Below are 19,524 nucleotides of genomic sequence, written 5' to 3'. Positions count from 1 at the left end.
GGTGGCGGGAGTGGAAGGTGATGTTCGACAGAAGGCGGATGTCCTGTGTCCCGTAGAGGTCGTGTGGAGCTATCTATGTGGTTGCTTAGTTTGTGGATCGGGGCTCTGCCATGGATGCTAAAGTGGTCTAACTGTGAGCCCGATTAGAATCTTAAATGCTTTCTGACTATGGTGTGATAGAATTATTATTGCATCCTTAATGTAGGAGATCTATATGTTGTGAAGGGTGTTCTGAGTCTCATGTCTCTGAGAGGTTCTGGTTTAGATGGTGTTTTTTAGGGGTTGTCGGTGCCTAGTATGTTTACCATATGTCTATGGAATGGTATCAGTGTCGTTCTGCCTCTTATGCAAGATGGACTGTGACTAGCTGATGTTAAAGTAATTAAAGTATTTATTGTTACCTGCACTTAGAAAAGTATGCAAGCGTGGAGTAAAATTTGTGGGTGTGTAAACAACCTAACCCAGTTTAACCAGGAAACATACAAAACATTGAGCAAACTTGCTCAGCTGCATTCTAAATGAGCTAAACTTAGCAACAGGTTAACATTGATATTCGTACCTGTAAAAGAAAAGGTGAGTCCTCAGCAAACTCTCTCTGGTGTCGAGGGGGGCTTGCTCAGTTATAATCTCGGGGTGTTAACCCTGTGTTTTGCCCTCCGCGGGTTGTTGAGTAAAATGTACGATAAGTTTTGTTAGTACACACAAAATTAATTTGACCCTCCCTATGTGTGTGGACAAGTAGATTGTTTTGATGTAATTCGCTTACCTGAGCCCGCCCCTGTCGACTTCCAGACAGACTAAGACGTTCCATATTTCCTAGGGTTTAAATTTTAGAGTTATTCACCGGAAGAAAAAAAAACAAAAAAGAAACTATGGGGGTGTTGAGCAATATGGCACAATACCTAAACTTAAACATAAAAGTAATGCCCTCATATATCCAGCAAGTTGTTGTCAGGATGAGAGACCATTGTTTGAGATTATAGGCAATAGGGTGAGTCACTTAAATATTTCTAGAGGGAGAGAACTAGGGAGAGGGCCCTGAGAGATGAGAATAAGTAGGAGGAGGAGAGCAGAAGTGTGCAGGGGGAAGGAAGGAGATAGATAGATAGATAGATAGAGATATATATATATATATATATATCTCTATATATATATAGAGATATATATATATATATATATCTATATATATATATAGATATATATATATATATCTATATATATATATCTATATATATATATATATATATCTATATATCTATCTATATATATATATATAGATATATATATATATATATATATATATATATATATATATATATATATATATATATACTGTAGGAGTCCTTAATAACATATCAAAGCAGCTTCTCTTAACCCTCTGTTTAGGCGGTTTTTGAGTTCCAGAACTGTGTATTTGGACAAAGTAAGCACTACCGACAGTAACTTCTATTTTGCTCGAGTGGTAGCAAAGGTATTGTATTCCGAAAGACAAAGGGGTCTTTATCCATGTCTTTGTATATCCCTATTCGGTTAGCGGAAATGTCAAAGTCTCTCAGTGGTGTTACCATGGCGGTAGTGGTGAGGGCCCAAAGGTGGTATGCACCGACGGGTTGAGTAAGGGGGCTGTCCAAAATCACGGTAATGCACAGAAGAGGACATTGGCGTGTCTATACTGCTTTTACAGGTATTTGTAACCATTTATCAGGAAAGAATGTCAATTAGGGTCACTTTCAAACTGTCTCCTGGGTCATACAAAAGAATGAAAGAGATGTTACCGTTCCTTTAAGTGATCCGGGCTCTGCGATGTGCAGGGGAGGCTGTGGGGCTGCCGTTCCTCGGCATGCCTGGATCTCTTAGCGGTGAGAGATGAGGCCCTTGGTGATGTCGACGACATCCAAGGTGGAAGTTGCTTGCTTCTGCAATGCCATCCATCGACGTAGCTCTGCGCATCTGAGGAAGGCGGAAATCACTGTACCAATCCGGCAGAGCAACAATTGGGATGTCTAGTGTAGAACAGAAATGTTTCAAGTCTTCTGGGACCCTGAGGAGTGCCGTTCGGCCTTGGTGTGTTGCAGACAGGCCAAAGGGAAATTTCCACCGGTACACGATAGATCTGGCTCTCAGAGTATCCATTAACGGCCTTAATTTGCGTCTCCTTTGCAGGGTGATGTTTGAGAGATCCTGATATATCTTGATGTTTGAGCCCTGAAAGATTATCTGATTTCGGTTTCTGGATGACCTCAAAATATCTTCTTTAAGAGAGAAATCTATAAGGCAGCATACTGTGTCCCTGGGGGGGATCTGTGTCTCTCCCTCTTGGCCTTAGTGCCCTATGGATGCGTTCAAAGGCTACCGGGGCATCTTGGGGTCTGTCTAGGAGTTCATTCACAATGGTTGTAACTGATTGAGAACTGCTGTGAATCAATCGATTCTGGTATCCCCCTAAATCGGAGGTTGCGGCGTCTCCCGCGATTGTCGAGGTCCTCCATGTGACGATTGATGTCTCTCAGGTGCGCGGCGTGAGACTCTGTGAGCTGCTGCACATGGCATAGGGAGGCCTCGTGACGCATCTGAGTTGTTTCAACCTCCTCCACTCTGATCGATATTGCTTGTAAATCTGACCTCATGTCTGAGATAGCTGCCATCAGGGTGTTCTTAATGTCCGCAGCAACGCTATGGAGGTCATCCAAATTGACTGCGGGTGGATGTCTCTGCTCTGACCCCATGCTTGATTGGCTCTGGTTACCTGAGCTGAGGGGGCTGGCGCTCTGGGGCTGTGATCTACTCGAGGCGGCTGGCTGAGCGGCCTGCATGGCGCCTCTGGGCCGGGATCGGAAGATCTCAGGAATATGCCCTTCCCACGGGGGATTTTGGTTCCGAGGGGACCTGGATCTGGATGCTGAGGTACTGTGGGCTATCCTTACCCTAGCAGAATGTTATATGGTGGCGATTCGCTGAAGAAGCTAGACCTCATGGACGGGAGCCTCAACACAACGCGTCCATCTTAGAGCGGCTCCAAACCACCGACTGATTAATTTTTATGAATGTGAGCCTATCAACGGAGTCTGTGGACAGGCAGACTCTTTGATCTGTTACCCTCCAGCAGCACTGAATGTGCATTCAGAAAGCAGGCTGGATGCAGGACAGGCCAGTAGCTCGATTTGCATATTGAGTGAGTTCTGGCCATTGGTTTATTCTCAAAACCTAGTGGATGCTCTGTTGGAAAGGTCTCCAAGTCTGCTCTTGCCCCAGATATTCCTGCACCATATAATGCAGACACTGGTGATGGTTGCTTGAACCGATTAGACCTTGGCGCTGAGGACTCAATAATTGTTTAAAGGCATCAGTCAGCCGGCCACCTTCTCCACTGCTCTTCCTCTGACCAAACAAAGCCTCAGAAAGAGATTGTCCAGCACCAGGAAATGGTAACTTCCCAGGGTCTGGAAATGCGTTACATACTTTTTTCTTCAAGGACTCCTGAAGATGTTTCATCCTCCGCTCCCTCTACAAAGGCAGGATAAGTTCTGCAACCTTACCCTTGTAACGTGGATCAAGAAGGGTTGCCAGCCAGTAATGAGCCCTCTTCTTAATACCACTAATCCTTTATTGTTAAACTGTTCCTTTCATTTATATTTTTTTTTATCATTTTTATTATCTCAGGGAATGTAAATATACCCTGTGATAGCAATAAGTAGTGACAGGTACACTTTTTTTTGAAGAAAATGGTGTCTATTAGACCCTAGATCTCTCTCTGCCCTCAAAGCATCTTATGACACCAAGATCAGTGTGATAAAATGCTTTCCCAATGGCGCTGTTTATATCCGGCAAAATCTAAGTCATGAAATGCTCGTAGCTTTCGGTTTCTTAGGCCATAGAGATGATTGGAGCCATTCTGGTCTCTGGTCAGCTGGCGGAACCACCGGCTGCATTCTCAGGTTCCCTGTTGGGACAGGAGAGCCAGAGAAAACCATGGAAGACGGTGGGAGGGGGGGACATTCCCTCCCACTGCTTGTAAAAACAGTCTAGAGGCTAATTAGCTGCTAGAATTGCTATTACATTAAAGCCGACCGCTGGCTGAAAAGAATGATACTGTAATGGAAATTTGTAAGTTCTGTATATAATTGTATTCTATTTTGTATGTATTGCACACTGCCCTCACTGTGCACACGGCACTAATAATGTTTTCAGTAAATGTTTACATTCTTTTGAGTCCTGATTAGAATAAGCCTGTCTATGTAACGCCCCTTGTTACCATAAACGTACAATTGTAATATTAATGTGATACCTACGTAATCATGTGCATAAAAACCTTCAATTGCGTCATAATAAAGCAGAACAGTAATTTGGAAAGATGCTGAGCGTATCTTTTGTGTCTGTTCCCTACTGCAGTAGTTATTATTAATTTGGAACCACTAATCAATATGAGGATAGGAGTTGCCTATCATCAATTCAACCGAGTCAATACCAAGATGATACCTAAACCCACAGGCATCATTCTGGTATAACCACTTAAAGTCCAGCAACATACCAGTACATTGCTGGTCCTTGTTGGGCATATATTGTAATCTTTTTTTCCATGCAGCCTGTGGGCTGAACAAAAAAAAGAGATTGATCGTCGGTGGGTATGCTAACCATTAGAATACCTCCCTTCATCCACCCACTTCTAATGATGGGCATACATGCACCATTTTTTTTTTTTTTTTTTTTAACTGTGGTGGTGAAATCACCTCCTACAGTGCTGGAGTCACGGCTTTATGTATCATGGGAGCAAACGCTGTTGCTGTCTAGATAAATAAATCTGCGCTGCAGCTGAATGGCGTACCTGCTAAGCAAATGATGGTTAACAATAAAACAAAGTAACATTACTGTATAACAGTAAGACTTACCATACTTGCAAAGCAAATACAAAAAAAAAACATAGTAAAAAAAAACAGTTTTTAACGCAACTTGTGCCTAAAATATATATATATATATATATATATATATATATATATATATATATGCCGAAGCATGGGGGCATCCGCCCTAAAAGTTAAAAGCAAATCGCTCCTCCACCCCTGCTGCCCCCATGCTGTTTATGTATCGTGGGAGCAAACGCTGTTGCTGTCAAGATAAATAAATCAGTGATGCAGCTGAATGGCCTAAAAAATATATGCCAAAGCATGGGGGCATCCGCCCCAAAAGTTAGGAGCAAATCGCTCCTCCACCCCTGCTGCCCCCATGTTTCGGCATATATGCTGGCGTACCTGCTAAGCAAATGATGGTTAACAATAAAACAAACATTACAGTATAACATACCATACCTGCAAAGCAAATACAATAAAACATAGTAAAAATAAAACCGAGAGAGAACGATAGATATAGAATAGTAAGCGAACAGTACAGTGGAAAGTAGAGAGCGAACATAAGAGAGAACAATAGAAAGAGAGAAGAAAAATACAACCACAACTATTTTTGGCTTTTTTATTTCATCTTTTTATAAACTGAACGTTGCACATTGGGGTCTCTCAAAATGTGATAGCCATCACATCTTTCGAGACCCTGTGTATCTGTGCCTATGACTGCGTGGTGCTGTACCCTATGCTAATACTCAACTAGCGTGTGATAGTGTTTGAAACAGTCACCAATGCAAAGACCAGGTTGGTCAGGACAGGAGGGACAATAAAAGCGGGTGTCATGCCTAAATCCGCGCTTTCTACAGACACAACATCTTCTTTGGGAGTTTCTTTGGGTAGGGGTACCAGAAAGGACATGCGTAAAATGCCTCTCATGCAGCCGGCTTACTGCATTTGCGTTGGGAAGTTGGGCCAGAGCACCGTCTGGAAACAGAAGGGCTCTGATGATCTCTTCCTGGAATTTAACTAAAGATCCAGTTCGTCCTGAAGCTCTGTTTAGCACATGAGCGTTCAGCAAAGCCAACTGAAATAAGTATACAGACACTTTTTTATACCAGCGTCTGGCCTTACGGGCAATTGGGTATGGCACCAACAACTGGTCGTTGAGGTCCAGCCCTCCCATATTGAGGTTATGTTCGTGGACACAGAGGGGTTTCTCCACAACACCAGTCGCCGTAGTAATTTAGACAGTCGTGTCTGCGTGAAGGGGGGTAAGAATGAAAACATTCTTGTTATCCCTCCACTTCACAGAGAGCAAATTATTACATCTCAAGCAGGCTCTCTCCCCCAGCCTAAGACTGGAATCTACAAGCCGCTGGGGTAAGACCCCGCAATTAGATCGCGCGGTGCCACATGCGCCAATTTGATCAAACAAGTGACTAAAAAGTGGCATGCTTGTGTAATAATTGTCCACATACAAGTGGTACCCCTTTCTGAATAAGGGTGACATCAAGTCCCACACAATCTTACAAGCGCTCCCTATGTAATCTGGGCAGTTTGGCGGCTCTACGTAACTATCTCTTCCCTCGTAAACTATAAAACTATATGTATAGCCTGTGGCCCTGTCACAAAGCTAACACATCTTGACCCCGTATCTGGCATGCTTGCTGGGAAGATACTGTTTGAATGACAAGCGGCCAGAAAACTTAATCAGGGACTCATCAACGCAGACAACTTGATGGGGAGTAAACAAGCTTGCAAAACGTTGGTTGAAGTGGTTTACGAGGGGCCGAATTTTCTAGAGCCGATCAAATTCAGGATCACCCCGAGGACGACAGAGTTCATTGTCACTGAAGTGCATGAACCACAAAATCTGCTCGTATCGTGTCCTGGTCATGGAGTCAGAGAACACGGGCATATGGTGAATTGGGTCAGTTGACCAATATGATTGCAACTCACTCTTTTTAGTTATGCCCTTGAGGAGGGATAGACCCAGGAAGGTCTTAAATTCGGAGACCGTAATTGGTCTCCAATCTCTGGCAAGGGTCAGCTGGGGATTAGCGGCAATGAATTGACCAGCATATAAATTGCTTTGGTCCACAATAGATCTATAGAGATCTTCAGTGAAAAACAGCGAATAAAAATCAATGACGTAAAATCAACTGTTTCCACCTGAATGCCGGGTTGGCCAGTGAATGGGGGAAGTACGGGCGCTGCAGAAGTAGAAGTGGGTTCCTAATTAGAATTGGCGAATGCAGCAGGAAGGGCACTATGGGCTCGACGGGCCTGTCTTTGTCTTCTTGGTGGCAGCGGGACACTACTCGTGCTTGCCACCTTGAACTGCACATATGGGACTCGCCACATCACCAAGTGTTACTGCAGTGCTGGATGTATGCCCAGGATGTACTAGGCCGCTGGTGCTTGCCAGTCCACCAGAAGGAATAGTGACGCTAGTACTGGCTCTCTGCTCCATGTGAGGGACCTGCTTTTCTTGCACCTCAACGACAGAAGTAGTAGTTCGGGGTCTGGTAGGCCTGACCTTGGCAGTGACCACTCCGTCGTCAGAGCTATCTGTCAGGGTTCCACTGCTGTCTACAGGTTCATATTCTGAGCCTGAATCTGACAGATGAGTTACTTCCTCTTCCTTGTCATGCTCAGAAATGTGTAGGCCTCTTCACTTCTGTACCTTCGATTTGACATTTTGGTCTCTAAATTTACTGGTACACTAGTGAGACTCACAGGTAAAAAAGCTCCGGACTGTCAGCGACCTGATTCAAACGCTACCAAAAAATATTGTTAGCGTTCGCAGGGATCAGGCCTGACTCTGCGAACGCTGCAGTTATGTGTGTTGTGTTTTGTAAGTGACAGTGATCGATCGAGTGCACTTGGGCAGAGGGGCTAAACGCAGGTGCTAGCAGGTATCTGGGCTGATCCCGCTAACACTGCGTTTTTGGGAACCCTAGACTGCTGGGGACGCTAATATAGTTCTGATCAGATATTGATCCATTCAGACACTATACCACTAAGGGAGGTGTATGGTGCGTGCATGGGTGTTAGCAGTACTTGCGCTAATCTGACGCTGCCTGAGGCGACGCAGACCCTATCTGACGCTAAAACCTAACTTTGATCACCCGCCGGGTGATCAGGGGTTTAAACCTTTATTGGGTAAAATATGGCGGGTGCCCTGACTCTATAAAAATAAATCTAGCTAAACCTGACACTTATACTGTGATCACAGGTGACGGGGTAATCAAGAGGTTAAACCTTTATTGGGGGGTCCCTATACCTATCTGAGCCCAATACTAATTACCCCAACATGATACTCACTCATGACACTAGTACAGTGATCAAAAAAAAAAAAAATCTGATTGCTGTACTGGGGGACACAGTGACAGGTGGTGAAGGGGTTAATTGGGGGGTGATCAGGGGTGAATTGTGTGCCTACGTGACCTGGTGTCAGTGTAGTGTTGTGCAACTCACTTTTCTGATGCTCTCTCCCCTCGGTCTAGAATGAAAAGACCGACACGAGGAGAGATGACATCACTTCCCCTATTAGTGTTTACAGTTACACAGACAGGGGAAGGATCTCATTCATCAGGAGAGATCACCAGGTCCAGGCCAGATTTCATTGGCCTGGGCCTGGGGATTGATCGGTTGCTGATCGAATCCAATTGTCGCGGTCGGCGTAGCATAACAGCGATTCGCCTGCCTGTGCCATTCTGCCGCAGGGCAACTGCAGCAGGTGGCCGGCAAGCGGTTAACCGCTTCAGCCCCGGAAGATTTGGTTGCTGAACGACCAGACCATTTTTTGCAATTTGCCACAGCGTCACTTTAAATGTGCGGTCATGCGGCGCTGTACTCAAACAAAATTGACGTCTTTTTTTTTTCCCCACAAATAGAGCTTTCTTTTTGGTGGTTTTTCATCACCTCTGTATTTTTTTATTTTTTGTGCTATAAACAAAAAAAAAGAGCAACAATTTTGAAAAAAATACAATATTTTGTACTTTTTGCTATAATAAATATCCCCATTTTTATTTTTATTTTTTAAAAAGCTATTTTTTTCTCAGTTCAGGCTGATATGTATTCTTCTACATATTTCTGGTAATAAAAATCGCAATAAGCGTATATTGATTGGTTTGCACAAAAGTTATAGCGTCTACAAAATAGGGGATAGATGTATAGCATTTTTATTTTTATTTTTTTACTAGTAATGGCGGTGATCTGCAATTTTTATCGGGACTGCGACATTATGGCGGACACATCGGACACTTTTGACACATTTTTGGAACCATTGGCATTTATACACCAATTAGTGCTATAAAAATGCACTGATTACTGTAAAAATGTCACTGGCAGTGAAGGGGTTAACACTAGGGGGTTATCAAGGGGTTAACTGTGTTCCCTCTCTGTGTGTTCTAACTGAAGGGGGGATGGGACTGTCTAGGGGAGATGACAGATCGCTGTTCATACTTTGTATGAACACACGATCAGTCTCTTCTCCCCTCAGAGAACCGGGATCTGTGTGTTTACACACACAAATCCCAGTTCTCGGTGTGTCACGAGTGATCGCGGGAGCCCGGCGGTCATCGCACCCGCCAGGCGCTCGCATAGGCTCTGGTGGCACGTGCGCGCCCTTAGTGGCCACAGGTCAAAGCAATGTAACTTAACGCCGTTTCGCCCACTTGTGCCATTGTGCCGCAATAAAACTGCGGCGGCTGGTCAACAAGTGGTTATTTTATTATTTTTTTTTAAATGGTATTTTTTCATTGTAGCGCAAACAAAACTTCAGTGGTGAATAAAAACTACCAAAATAAAGCTCTGTGTGAAAAATAAATAAAAATTTAAGTTTTGGTACAGTGTTGCATGACTGAGAAATTATCATTTAAAGAGTGAAAGTGCCCTCTATTGTGGTGGTTAGATGAACCCTCACTGCCATAACACATATTGAGTTTAGATGGGGGGGGGTGAGTGTGTTCGGTTTCCTGTTGTTCAACAATAAATCCCCTCAGAACAAGAAGGGAAGTTTTCTGACTGACAACACCCAAATCATTTTTGTGTAACCCACTAATCTTTAGATCACTTCCTTAAGATAAATCCATTTCCTCTGGTAACTCAGTTTATTAAACGCTCAATTAATTCAAAGGAGGAAGACATATTCCTGACACAATGTTTCCACAGCTTATTACGTCCTTTATTTCCACCCAGATAGGGAGATTTTTGAATCCTCCCATGTACAGAATATCTCTGTCCCTGTGAGTATGTGTCTCAGCCTCACCCTGTGTAGGAATGTACAGGACTGCTCACACTGGTTACTGAGTGTCAGATACTTTCACTTTCATTTCTCTCTTCTCACAGTGATGGCGTCTGCTGGTCTGAGGAAGGAGCTGGAATGTTCCGTCTGTCTGAACATTTATACAGATCCTGTGATGCTGAGATGTGGACACAACTTCTGCCAGGACTGTATTGGTCGTGTGTTGGATACACATGAGAGGTCAGGAGGTTATTCCTGTCCTGAATGCAGAGAAGAGTTCCAGGATCGGCCTGCACTATGGAGGAACATAACACTGCGTAACATAGTGGAGAATTTCCAGTCTGCTCGGCCAGATCAGGAGGAGTCCGGGGTCTTCTGTACTTACTGTATTCACACTCCTGTACCTGCTGTGATATCCTGTCTACTGTGTGAAGCTTCTCTGTGTGACAATCACCTGAGAGTCCACAGCAAGTCCCCAGAACACGTCTTATGTGACCCCACCACTTCTCTGGAGAACAGGAAATGTTTCGTCCATAAGGAACTACTGAAGTATTACTGCACTGAGGACTCCACCTGTATCTGTGTGTCCTGCAGTTTGGCCGGAGAACATCGGGGACACCAGGTGGAGACTCTGGGTGAGGCCTCTGAGATGAAGAAGAAACAACTGAGAAATGTTCTGCAGAAAATGATGACCGAGAGAGAGGAGATGGAGAAAAGAGTCCAGAGTCTGCAGGAACACAAGAGAAAAGTACAAGGAAAAGCAGATGATGAAACAGAGAGAGTCATTGCCCTGTTCAGAGATCTCAGGAGACGTCTGGAAGACCTGGAGAAGACAGTTCTGAGGGAGGTTTCTGGGCAGGCAGAGCGGGTCTCTCTATCACTGTCTGATATGATCCAACAGCTGGAAATAAAGAAGGAGCAGCTGTCCAGGAAGATGGTTGCCATTGAGGAGCTGTGTAACATGACGGATCCACTGATTGTCCTACAGGAATCAGACACAGGTAACTTGTGTGATACTGAACTTGGAGATGATGAGGACAGAGAGACATGATAGACTCCTCCACGATGGAGGGGATCTGGATTTGGCGGGGATCTCACACACATTACACACAGGTTTATCTGATATCATGTCTGGGGTAAATGTACAGAAATGTACAGGCACACATGTCAATCCACATTCTACTACAATGGGCGAAGGTCACATGAATGCTGAACCATCCAGGCCAGGCGCCCAAACCACCCCAATCATACAATATTCACACCACCAGGCTGGAGGACCAAATATTGGAGCTATACAGCAAACATCAGGGGTTACAGACATATTACTGGACATGAACACAGCTGGTAATTATGTACATATATCAGATGACAGGAAATCTGCGTTCAGGTCATCGCATCAGAATCACCCAGAAACACCAGAGAGATTTCAGTATTATCAGGTGTTAAGCAGTCAGAGATTCTCCTTAGGTAGACATTACTGGGAAGTGAATGTTGGGGGGTCGGAGTTCTGGACAGTTGGGATGTGTTACACCAGTATGAACAGGAGTGGAGGGCAAACAAGGATTGGATATAATAATATGTCCTGGGGCTTGGAGAGGTCTTATAAACAGTATTCAGTGAGACATGCCAAGAAGGAGATCCCATTACCCAGCAATGTCTCCGGTAACAGAGTCAGGATAGATCTGGATTATGAGGCCGGGCAGATCTCCTTCTATGATCTGTGTGACCCGATCCGACACCTCCACACCTTCACCACCACCTTCACTGAGCCCCTCCATGCTGGGATATGGGTATATAATGGTTGTATAAAGATATCTGAGGGGAATCAGATGTAAGAAATCTCCCCAGAAATTGGTGACATCACAGGGAATCTGAGAATCTGATTGGTGAATTGCTCAGCCAATAGAAAGAAGCAGTGAACAGAAAAAAAAAAAAAATCTTCATAATGCTGCAGGCTCCGGAGCCATCATCTTCATCGTAAACCTCACTTTACTACCTAGTGTGTCACTGACCAGGAACAAGCATGTAGGTCAGATTTTTCAGGATTCACTGTCTGCATGCTTGTTCAGGGTCAGAAAAAAAAATACTAGACAGTGTAGCCAGGATGTGGGTGACAGCCCTGGAGCCTTTACATTTACAATGTATATTTAGGAAAAAAAGTTTGACCTTGGATATAGTGGGGAAGGATTAGAACTTTTTCGTCAGGTTTTTATTGCTCCCCCGCCTGGGGCTTCATTAGAGGGGTTTCCCCTCACGTCCTGTCTTTCTGACAACCTTTTAGCAATCAGGAATTTAGGCAAATCCCAACAACAAACAACACTTTACTCTACTCTTTAGTAGAGTAGAGGAAGGCTAGAACCCTGTTTGATTTGTATTTTTTTTCTGTGCCATTATTGTAGATTTCCCTGTCTAGTATGACATTGTCATCAGAACAGGAAGTGAGTGGAAATCTCTGTATTGGAGTCCCAAATAGCAATAACAACTGAACATGGGTTCTAATACTCTCCCATGCCATCCAAAAGTTTTGTTTGGACACACACTTTTTAATATCCACATTGATCATTCTTAATTTTCTATCCTCACAGATTCCTTTAACATTGATGGTGACAAATATAAATATATTTTCTTTCCATAATAAATGTGTAAGTGATGAAGAGATGTCAGTGATCAGTGATTATTCTGGCCATGTTCTGTGTGCGATATTGTGGACAGGTGATGGGGAGGGGGGTGGGGGCAGTAGAAACCTTTTGGCTCTATATAATGGGAATATCGATCAATGATTAGATCATGGGATGGATTATAGTAATACTAGAATCAGCATTCATTTTTTTTTTTCTATGATCCATAGGCAGCAGAGCAAGTTTTACATTCTCTCTCTATGGCCCTATTCATTTGATTAAGAAAGATAACTGTTTTTTATTTTATTAATGATACTAATACCTAAATTACATTACCAAGTGCTTATATGCTAATGTTGGGTTCTTTATATAATAGCGTAATAATGAATTTGGAGAAAGATGTTGTTTAAAACAAATTGTTGTTCTCCAGATCCTTGGAATGTCTTGTTATGGAACAAAGACACAGGTGGTCTCTTTGTTCTCTAAATTATGTATAAGGGAGTCTGGAGGTCAGTCAAGTTAATACTGTGTTCTGACATGAACAGAAATTAATATCTTGTAATTTAATGAAGAACTGCTTCCATGGCAACTGTTCCGGATTGGAGTGTAATCAAGAGGTCAGATCCTTGGTAATCCTGCCATGTCTAAGGATCTCCGCACACCTTCACCTCTCTACTTTCTAAATTTTTCCTTTTTACTTTGTAACTTTTCTCTTTTAAATAAAGTTTTAAAACCCTCATCGTGATGTGAGGTTTTTGATTTCCTTATTGTAATAATATGCCCAAACCATTGTGACTCCATTTTAAAATGATACGCCATTTTGGGATTATACATTCTTATAACCTTAACTTAGTCTACATCTTGTCAGTTTTGTCAGTCATTTTAGCTAATTTTGTCACTTCAGCTTGAAACTGCAATTTGCAAGAACACTCAAAAAAACTGCTTGCCCAGCATTATGTGTGTGTGTATGTATGTGTGTGTGTGTGTATGTATATATATATATATATATATATATATATATATATATATATATATATATATATATATATATATTTTATAATATTTGTGGGTTGATGTGTCCTTTCCTGTTCCCTGTTCTGTAGGCCATGGGACAGGATACATGACTTATGACTCATAACCACATAGTCTGTTGACTCTTGTAACCTCATGCTGAATGTGTCTTAAAGGTCACAGACCTGTATAACCATATATTGCTGACTTGTCTAACCATATATTTTATATCAATGTATTCCTTTACTAACCACTCCCCCCCCTTCCCTCTTTTGATTGGTATGCTGAACCAAATATAAGCTGTAAACGCGCCCAATAAAGGAGACATCTTTTGAACTCACTTCTTGTCTCACGAGTTCATTGAGATGTCTCACGGTACCGGGGGCTTCAGTGGTCTGCTAATTTAACCCTTGGGTGGTCCGTCACGTACCTGAAGTACCTGTAAACCCCTTCACTTATCACATTCCACAATAACTTTGCCATTAGTTTTACTACCAATATAACACATATAAAGTTAATATCCAGTACAAAGGTTTTCCTTTGTCAGTGTTGTCTTACAAATCATCTTTTTGTATATAAGACAATAACATACCAAAAAATAAACAATATATACTTCAGTCAGTATGACTAGTGTTGGTTATGTAGCTCTACCCATGTAGGAGCTGCTGGATATGTTGGGTACTCTAGTCTGTGCCTCAGCCCCTCTGACATACCAGGTTAAAGTGGTTGTAAACACATTTGTGTGACTTCTACCTATAGGTAAACCTAGAATAAGGCTTGCCTATAGGTAGTGGAAATATCTCCTAAATGTGTGCCGTTTAGGAGATATTTCACTTGTAGTGCGCCAAGGTCGTCATTGGTGCATGCGCTGTGAAGAAACAGACCTTCGTGCCATTTCTTCCCCAGCATGTGCCGTGACTGACAGCTCCCGCACACATGCGTGAGAATGATGTCATGCCGCTCTGGCCAGTCACAGAGCTGGAGTCTGCGGCCCCGGAAGGAAGAGGGGCAAAGATGGACGCAGCCTACACAGGGGACAGTGCGGGTTTCGTTTGCAGGTAAGTGTCACATAATGGGCTAGTATGCAATGCATTTAATTTGAAGGGAGCAAAAGAGGGCGTAAAACCCATTGGGGTTTACTTCCTCTTTAAGGGTACAAACATACAATATCCATGGAAATCACTGAAAGTAATAATTTGTACCCAATAGTAGTGCTATATCAAAGAAAACATGCCACCAAACCAGACAGTAAAGGCAAACTTAATATATATTGTCACCCAATATAGTTGGTAACTAGGCAAATCTGAAATGGATTAATGTGACAGAAAAAAAGCAAGCAAGCCAGCAAGCAAGCGACAAGGAGGTGGGACTTTACGTGAAGCACCTGGTCTGCAATTCAATGGATTGGTGGATAGATAAAATGTTTAATAAATCATACACAATAGGTAACATACATATTGCTGATGTCAGTTTAAAAAGCAGTTGAACATGGTAATAACACTGATAAGGTTGCTGCATGACCTAATGGCCTCGGTATCCCTGTGTGATTAATAAAACATAAACCATATATGGGTAGTCTAAAATTAAAGCGCAACATCTGGTAGCTCGACGCTTTTCGTGGCTCGGTGCCACTCATCAGGAGCAGGTGTGCGGTGCATTTGTTATTTAAAAGTATAAAAATTGTCTATTGTATATCAACATGAAAACGGATGAGGTAGAGATAACCCCCCCAAAATACATGTGTACTCACTGGAATCCATATGCTGATGGTGAAGGAGCCGAGAGCAGTGAGCCATCCGGGGACATTGTAACTCTGCACTTTATAAATAACATCCACTTCTTTAATCTATCACTTCATTTTTGGACTTGGCGGGTACTTTTTCACCTCTTCCTCACATTTTTTTCACCATAATTTTCCATTGATTAGTTTATAATTTTGGTTCCCTCACCACTGCACAAAATCACTCCTTACCCCATACAGCCACTATCCACCATTTTCAGTTTCCTTCATCACTTTTTCCCCCAGCAAACCCCATTTTGGTGGTTTACCCATTACCCACCTCTCCAGCGTGCTCTACAGTCTCGGGTCCAACCCTGGATGATGCCTGTGTTGGCTGTCGTTGCTGGGCTGGCCACCTCAACTCCCGGTCACAATTTCCCTGGATGGCTCACTGCTACAAAAAAAAAAATCAAAGCCGTAGGCCAGGGCTACTGCAATTGCTAAAGGACCACAGTCATTGCCACCTTCCTGTACCTGGCAACAAACATAAGAAGAATGATATATTCGCAGAGGAAGATGGGGTCATACAACTTTAGGAGCTGTTTTTTCTTGAGTGTGTCTTGTACAGTCTACAGTCTTAACCACTTCCCTACCGCCGCACGACGATGTACGTCCTAAGTTTGAACGGGGATATCGTTGTTATAGCAGCAGCTAGCTGCCATAACCCCGGTATCCCCGTTTTCGTGCGGCGGCCGGCTTTCAGATAAAAGTGGTCCCTGCGGTGGATTCGCCGCAAGATCACTTTTATCGGTGGCGGGAGAGGGCCCCCCCCCCTCCCGCCGCGATCCGGTGCCCTCTGCCGCTTACCGGAGCCGTCGGTAGCGGCGGAGGCAATCGCGTCCTCCTCTGTGGTGTGTCTGGAGACGAGTGAGGCTAAGATGGTGCTCACTCGTCTCCATGACACTGCTGGGCGGAAGCGACGTCAAAACGTCACTTCCGTCCACGCCTCTTAAAGGCATATTTTTTCAAATGTAATTTTTCTAAATGACTTTTTTTTTTTTAATTCCATTTTAGTGTAAATATGAGATCTGAGGTCTTTTTGACCCCAGATCTCATATTTAAGAGGACCTGTCATGCTTTTTTCTATTTCAAGGGATGTTTACATTCCTTGTAATAGGAATAAAAGTGACACATTTTTTTTTTTTTTTAAACAGTGTAAAAATAAATAAAATATTGTAAAATAAATAATAAAAAAAAAAAATTTTTAAACCCCCCTGTCCCGACGAGCTCGCGCGCAGAAGCGAACGCATACACGAGTAGCGCCCGCATGTGAAAACGGTGGTCAAACCACACATGTGAGGTATCACCGCGACCGGTAGAGCGAATAATTCTAGCCCTAGACCTCCTCTGTAGCACAAAATATGCAACCTGTAGAATTTTTTAAACGTCGCCTATGGAGATTTTTGAGGGTAAAAGTTTTGACGCCATTCCACGAGCGGGCGCAATTTTCAAGCATGACATGTTGGGTATCAATTTACTTGGCGTAACATTATATTTCACAATATAAAAAAAAATTGGGATAACTTTACTGTTTTATTTTTTTATTCAAAAAAGTGAATTTTTTCCAAAAAAAGTGCGCTTATAAGACCGCTGCGCAAATAAGGTGCAAAAAAAAGTATTGCAATGACCGCCATTGTATTCTCTAGGGTGTTAGAAGAAAAACCATATATAATGTTTGGGGGTTCTAAGTAATTTTCTAGCAGAAAAACCTGTTTTAAACATGTAAACACCTAAAATCCAAAACGAGGCTGGTCCTTAAGTGGTTAAGCTGTTTTCATGGAATCAAAGACCTTCACCGATGTTCCTGATCTTTGAGATATTACCCATTGAGATCCTTAATGGTGAATTTGTATAACAGATTAATTGTGTACAGAAGAGATGCAACCATGTGCTAACAGAAATGCATCAAATATGACTGACATAGATGGAAATGTAGTAGCTATCAAATTAAAAAAAAAAAAAACATTTATGATATTATCATCAAGCCACTCATTTTTTAAAATGACCTCCTTGTCATGTTGAGCGTGATGTTATTGATGCACGCCCATTTTATTTTTAATCTGTTTCATTTTCACTCCCTTCTGCAATTGCTTCTAATGAATTTTTAACATGATTCCACACATCACAGTTTTTGTTGTTCAGTTTTAAACCCATATTGTTGAAAGTCCAACTGTTTTGGCTTTCCATAAATTCTTCTGGGAAGTGATAAAATATTTCGCTGTGTTTTCTTTTTTTGTGAGGACTCAATGGCAGGCCAGTGTCCTTTTTGGAATGTGATTTGAAGACTTTATGAAAATGACCTCAATTGTGGCTTCTAGCTCTGCAAGATACTCTTTTTGTCCTTTTATAAATACACAGTATTCACAATTTGTGTTTACAACTGTGTATCAGCTTGTTCTTTTGGTTCTTCTTCATAGTGGGAGTTTTGTGACATCATATTCTGTGTATGCTGATGGAATACACCATTCAGTTAAGTCAGTGCCTGAAGTTGGTACAGTTTCTGTAAAAAAAAAATCAGTATCTAATACAGAAAAGGGATTGTCATCTGTGGGATGAAGCTTTTCCCACCCCCATTCATTTACAAATGCAAAAATGGAGCACATGTGCTTGCAAAGCATGAACTTTTTGTTCCAGTCCATACAAGTGCATGATGGAATTTTTTCAAAAGAGTCAACAATGTGCATTTTCTCAATTTTCGGATTCACTTTTTAGTTCAAATACACCAGATGTAATAGTTATGTTTTTTAGGCTGGGTTCACACTGGTCCGACAAACGCTCCGACATTGGGAGCTCATGTCGCATGACGTGTGAAATTTAATGTTTCCCTATGGGAGCCGTCCTAACTGGTCCGACACAAGTCGTTCCGACTTTAGAAATGCTCCCTGTACTACTTTGGTCCGACTTTGATCCTACTTCAGCCTATTGACTATCATTGAAGTCGGATCAAAGTCGGATTGCCGTCTTGCATGATCCGACTTTGGCACGCGACTTGTGCTCAGATGTTCTTGAGGGGGAACTCCGCGCCAAATTTTAAATAAAAAACCGGCATGGGTTCCCCCTCCAAGAGCATACCAGGCCCTTGGGTCTGGTATGGATCTTGAGGGGAACCCCCTACGCCGATAAAGGCGGCGTGGGGGTCCCCCCCAATCCATACCAGACCCTTATCCGAGCAAGCAGCCCGGCCGGACAGGAATGGGGGTGGGGACGAGCGAGCGCCCCCCCCCCTCCTGAACCGTACCAGGCCGCATGCCCTCAACATGGGGGGTTGGTGCTTTGGGGGAGGGGGCGCGCTGCGGCCCCCCACCCCAAAGCACCTTGTCCCCATGTTGATGAGGACAAGGGCCTCTTCCCGACAACCCTGGCCGTTGGTTGTCGGGGTCTGCGGGCGGGGGCTTATCGGAATCCGGGAGCCCCCTTTAATAAGGGAGCCCCCAGATCCCGGCCCCCCACCCTATGTGAATGAGTATGGGGTACAGCGTACCCCTACCCATTCACCTAGGAAAAAAGTGTCAATTTAAAAAAAAACACTACACAGATTTTTAAAGCATTTTATTAGACAGCTCCGGGGGTCTTCTTCCGACTTCGGGGGTCTCTCCGGTTCTTCTCCACGCTCTCCGGATCTTCTGCCGGGCTCCTCCGCTCTCTTCTGCTCTTTTGCCGCTCTTTTGCTAAGCTGTCTAATAAAATGCTTTAAAAATCTGTGTAGTGTTTTTTTTTAAATTGACACTTTTTTCCTAGGTGAATGGGTAGGGGTACGCTGTACCCCATACTCATTCACATAGGGTGGGGGGCCGGGATCTGGGGGCTCCCTTATTAAAGGGGGCTCCCGGATTCCGATAAGCCCCCCGCCCGCAGACCCCGACAACCAACGGCCAGGGTTGTCGGGAAGAGGCCCTTGTCCTCATCGACATGGGGACAAGGTGCTTTGGAGTGGGGGGGGCCGCAGCGCGCCCCCCTCCCCCAAGGCACCACCCCCCATGTTGAGGGCATGCGGCCTGGTACGGTTCAGGAGGGGGGGGGCGCTCGCTC

The 19,524-nt window shown here is 43.4% G+C and overlaps 1 pseudogene; it reads left to right on the top strand.

Annotated features, from left to right (window-relative positions):
- The first annotated feature begins 388 nt into the window (after positions 1-388).
- On the top strand, positions 389-13,443 carry LOC141122198 (E3 ubiquitin/ISG15 ligase TRIM25-like; annotated as a pseudogene).
- The last annotated feature ends 6,081 nt before the right edge of the window (positions 13,444-19,524 follow it).

Source organism: Aquarana catesbeiana, linkage group LG01 (assembly GCF_042186555.1).
Source record: "Aquarana catesbeiana isolate 2022-GZ linkage group LG01, ASM4218655v1, whole genome shotgun sequence".
NCBI lineage: Eukaryota > Metazoa > Chordata > Amphibia > Anura > Ranidae > Aquarana > Aquarana catesbeiana.
The sequence above is the reverse complement of the archived record's forward strand: the minus strand, read 5'-3'. Positions and strand labels throughout refer to the sequence as shown.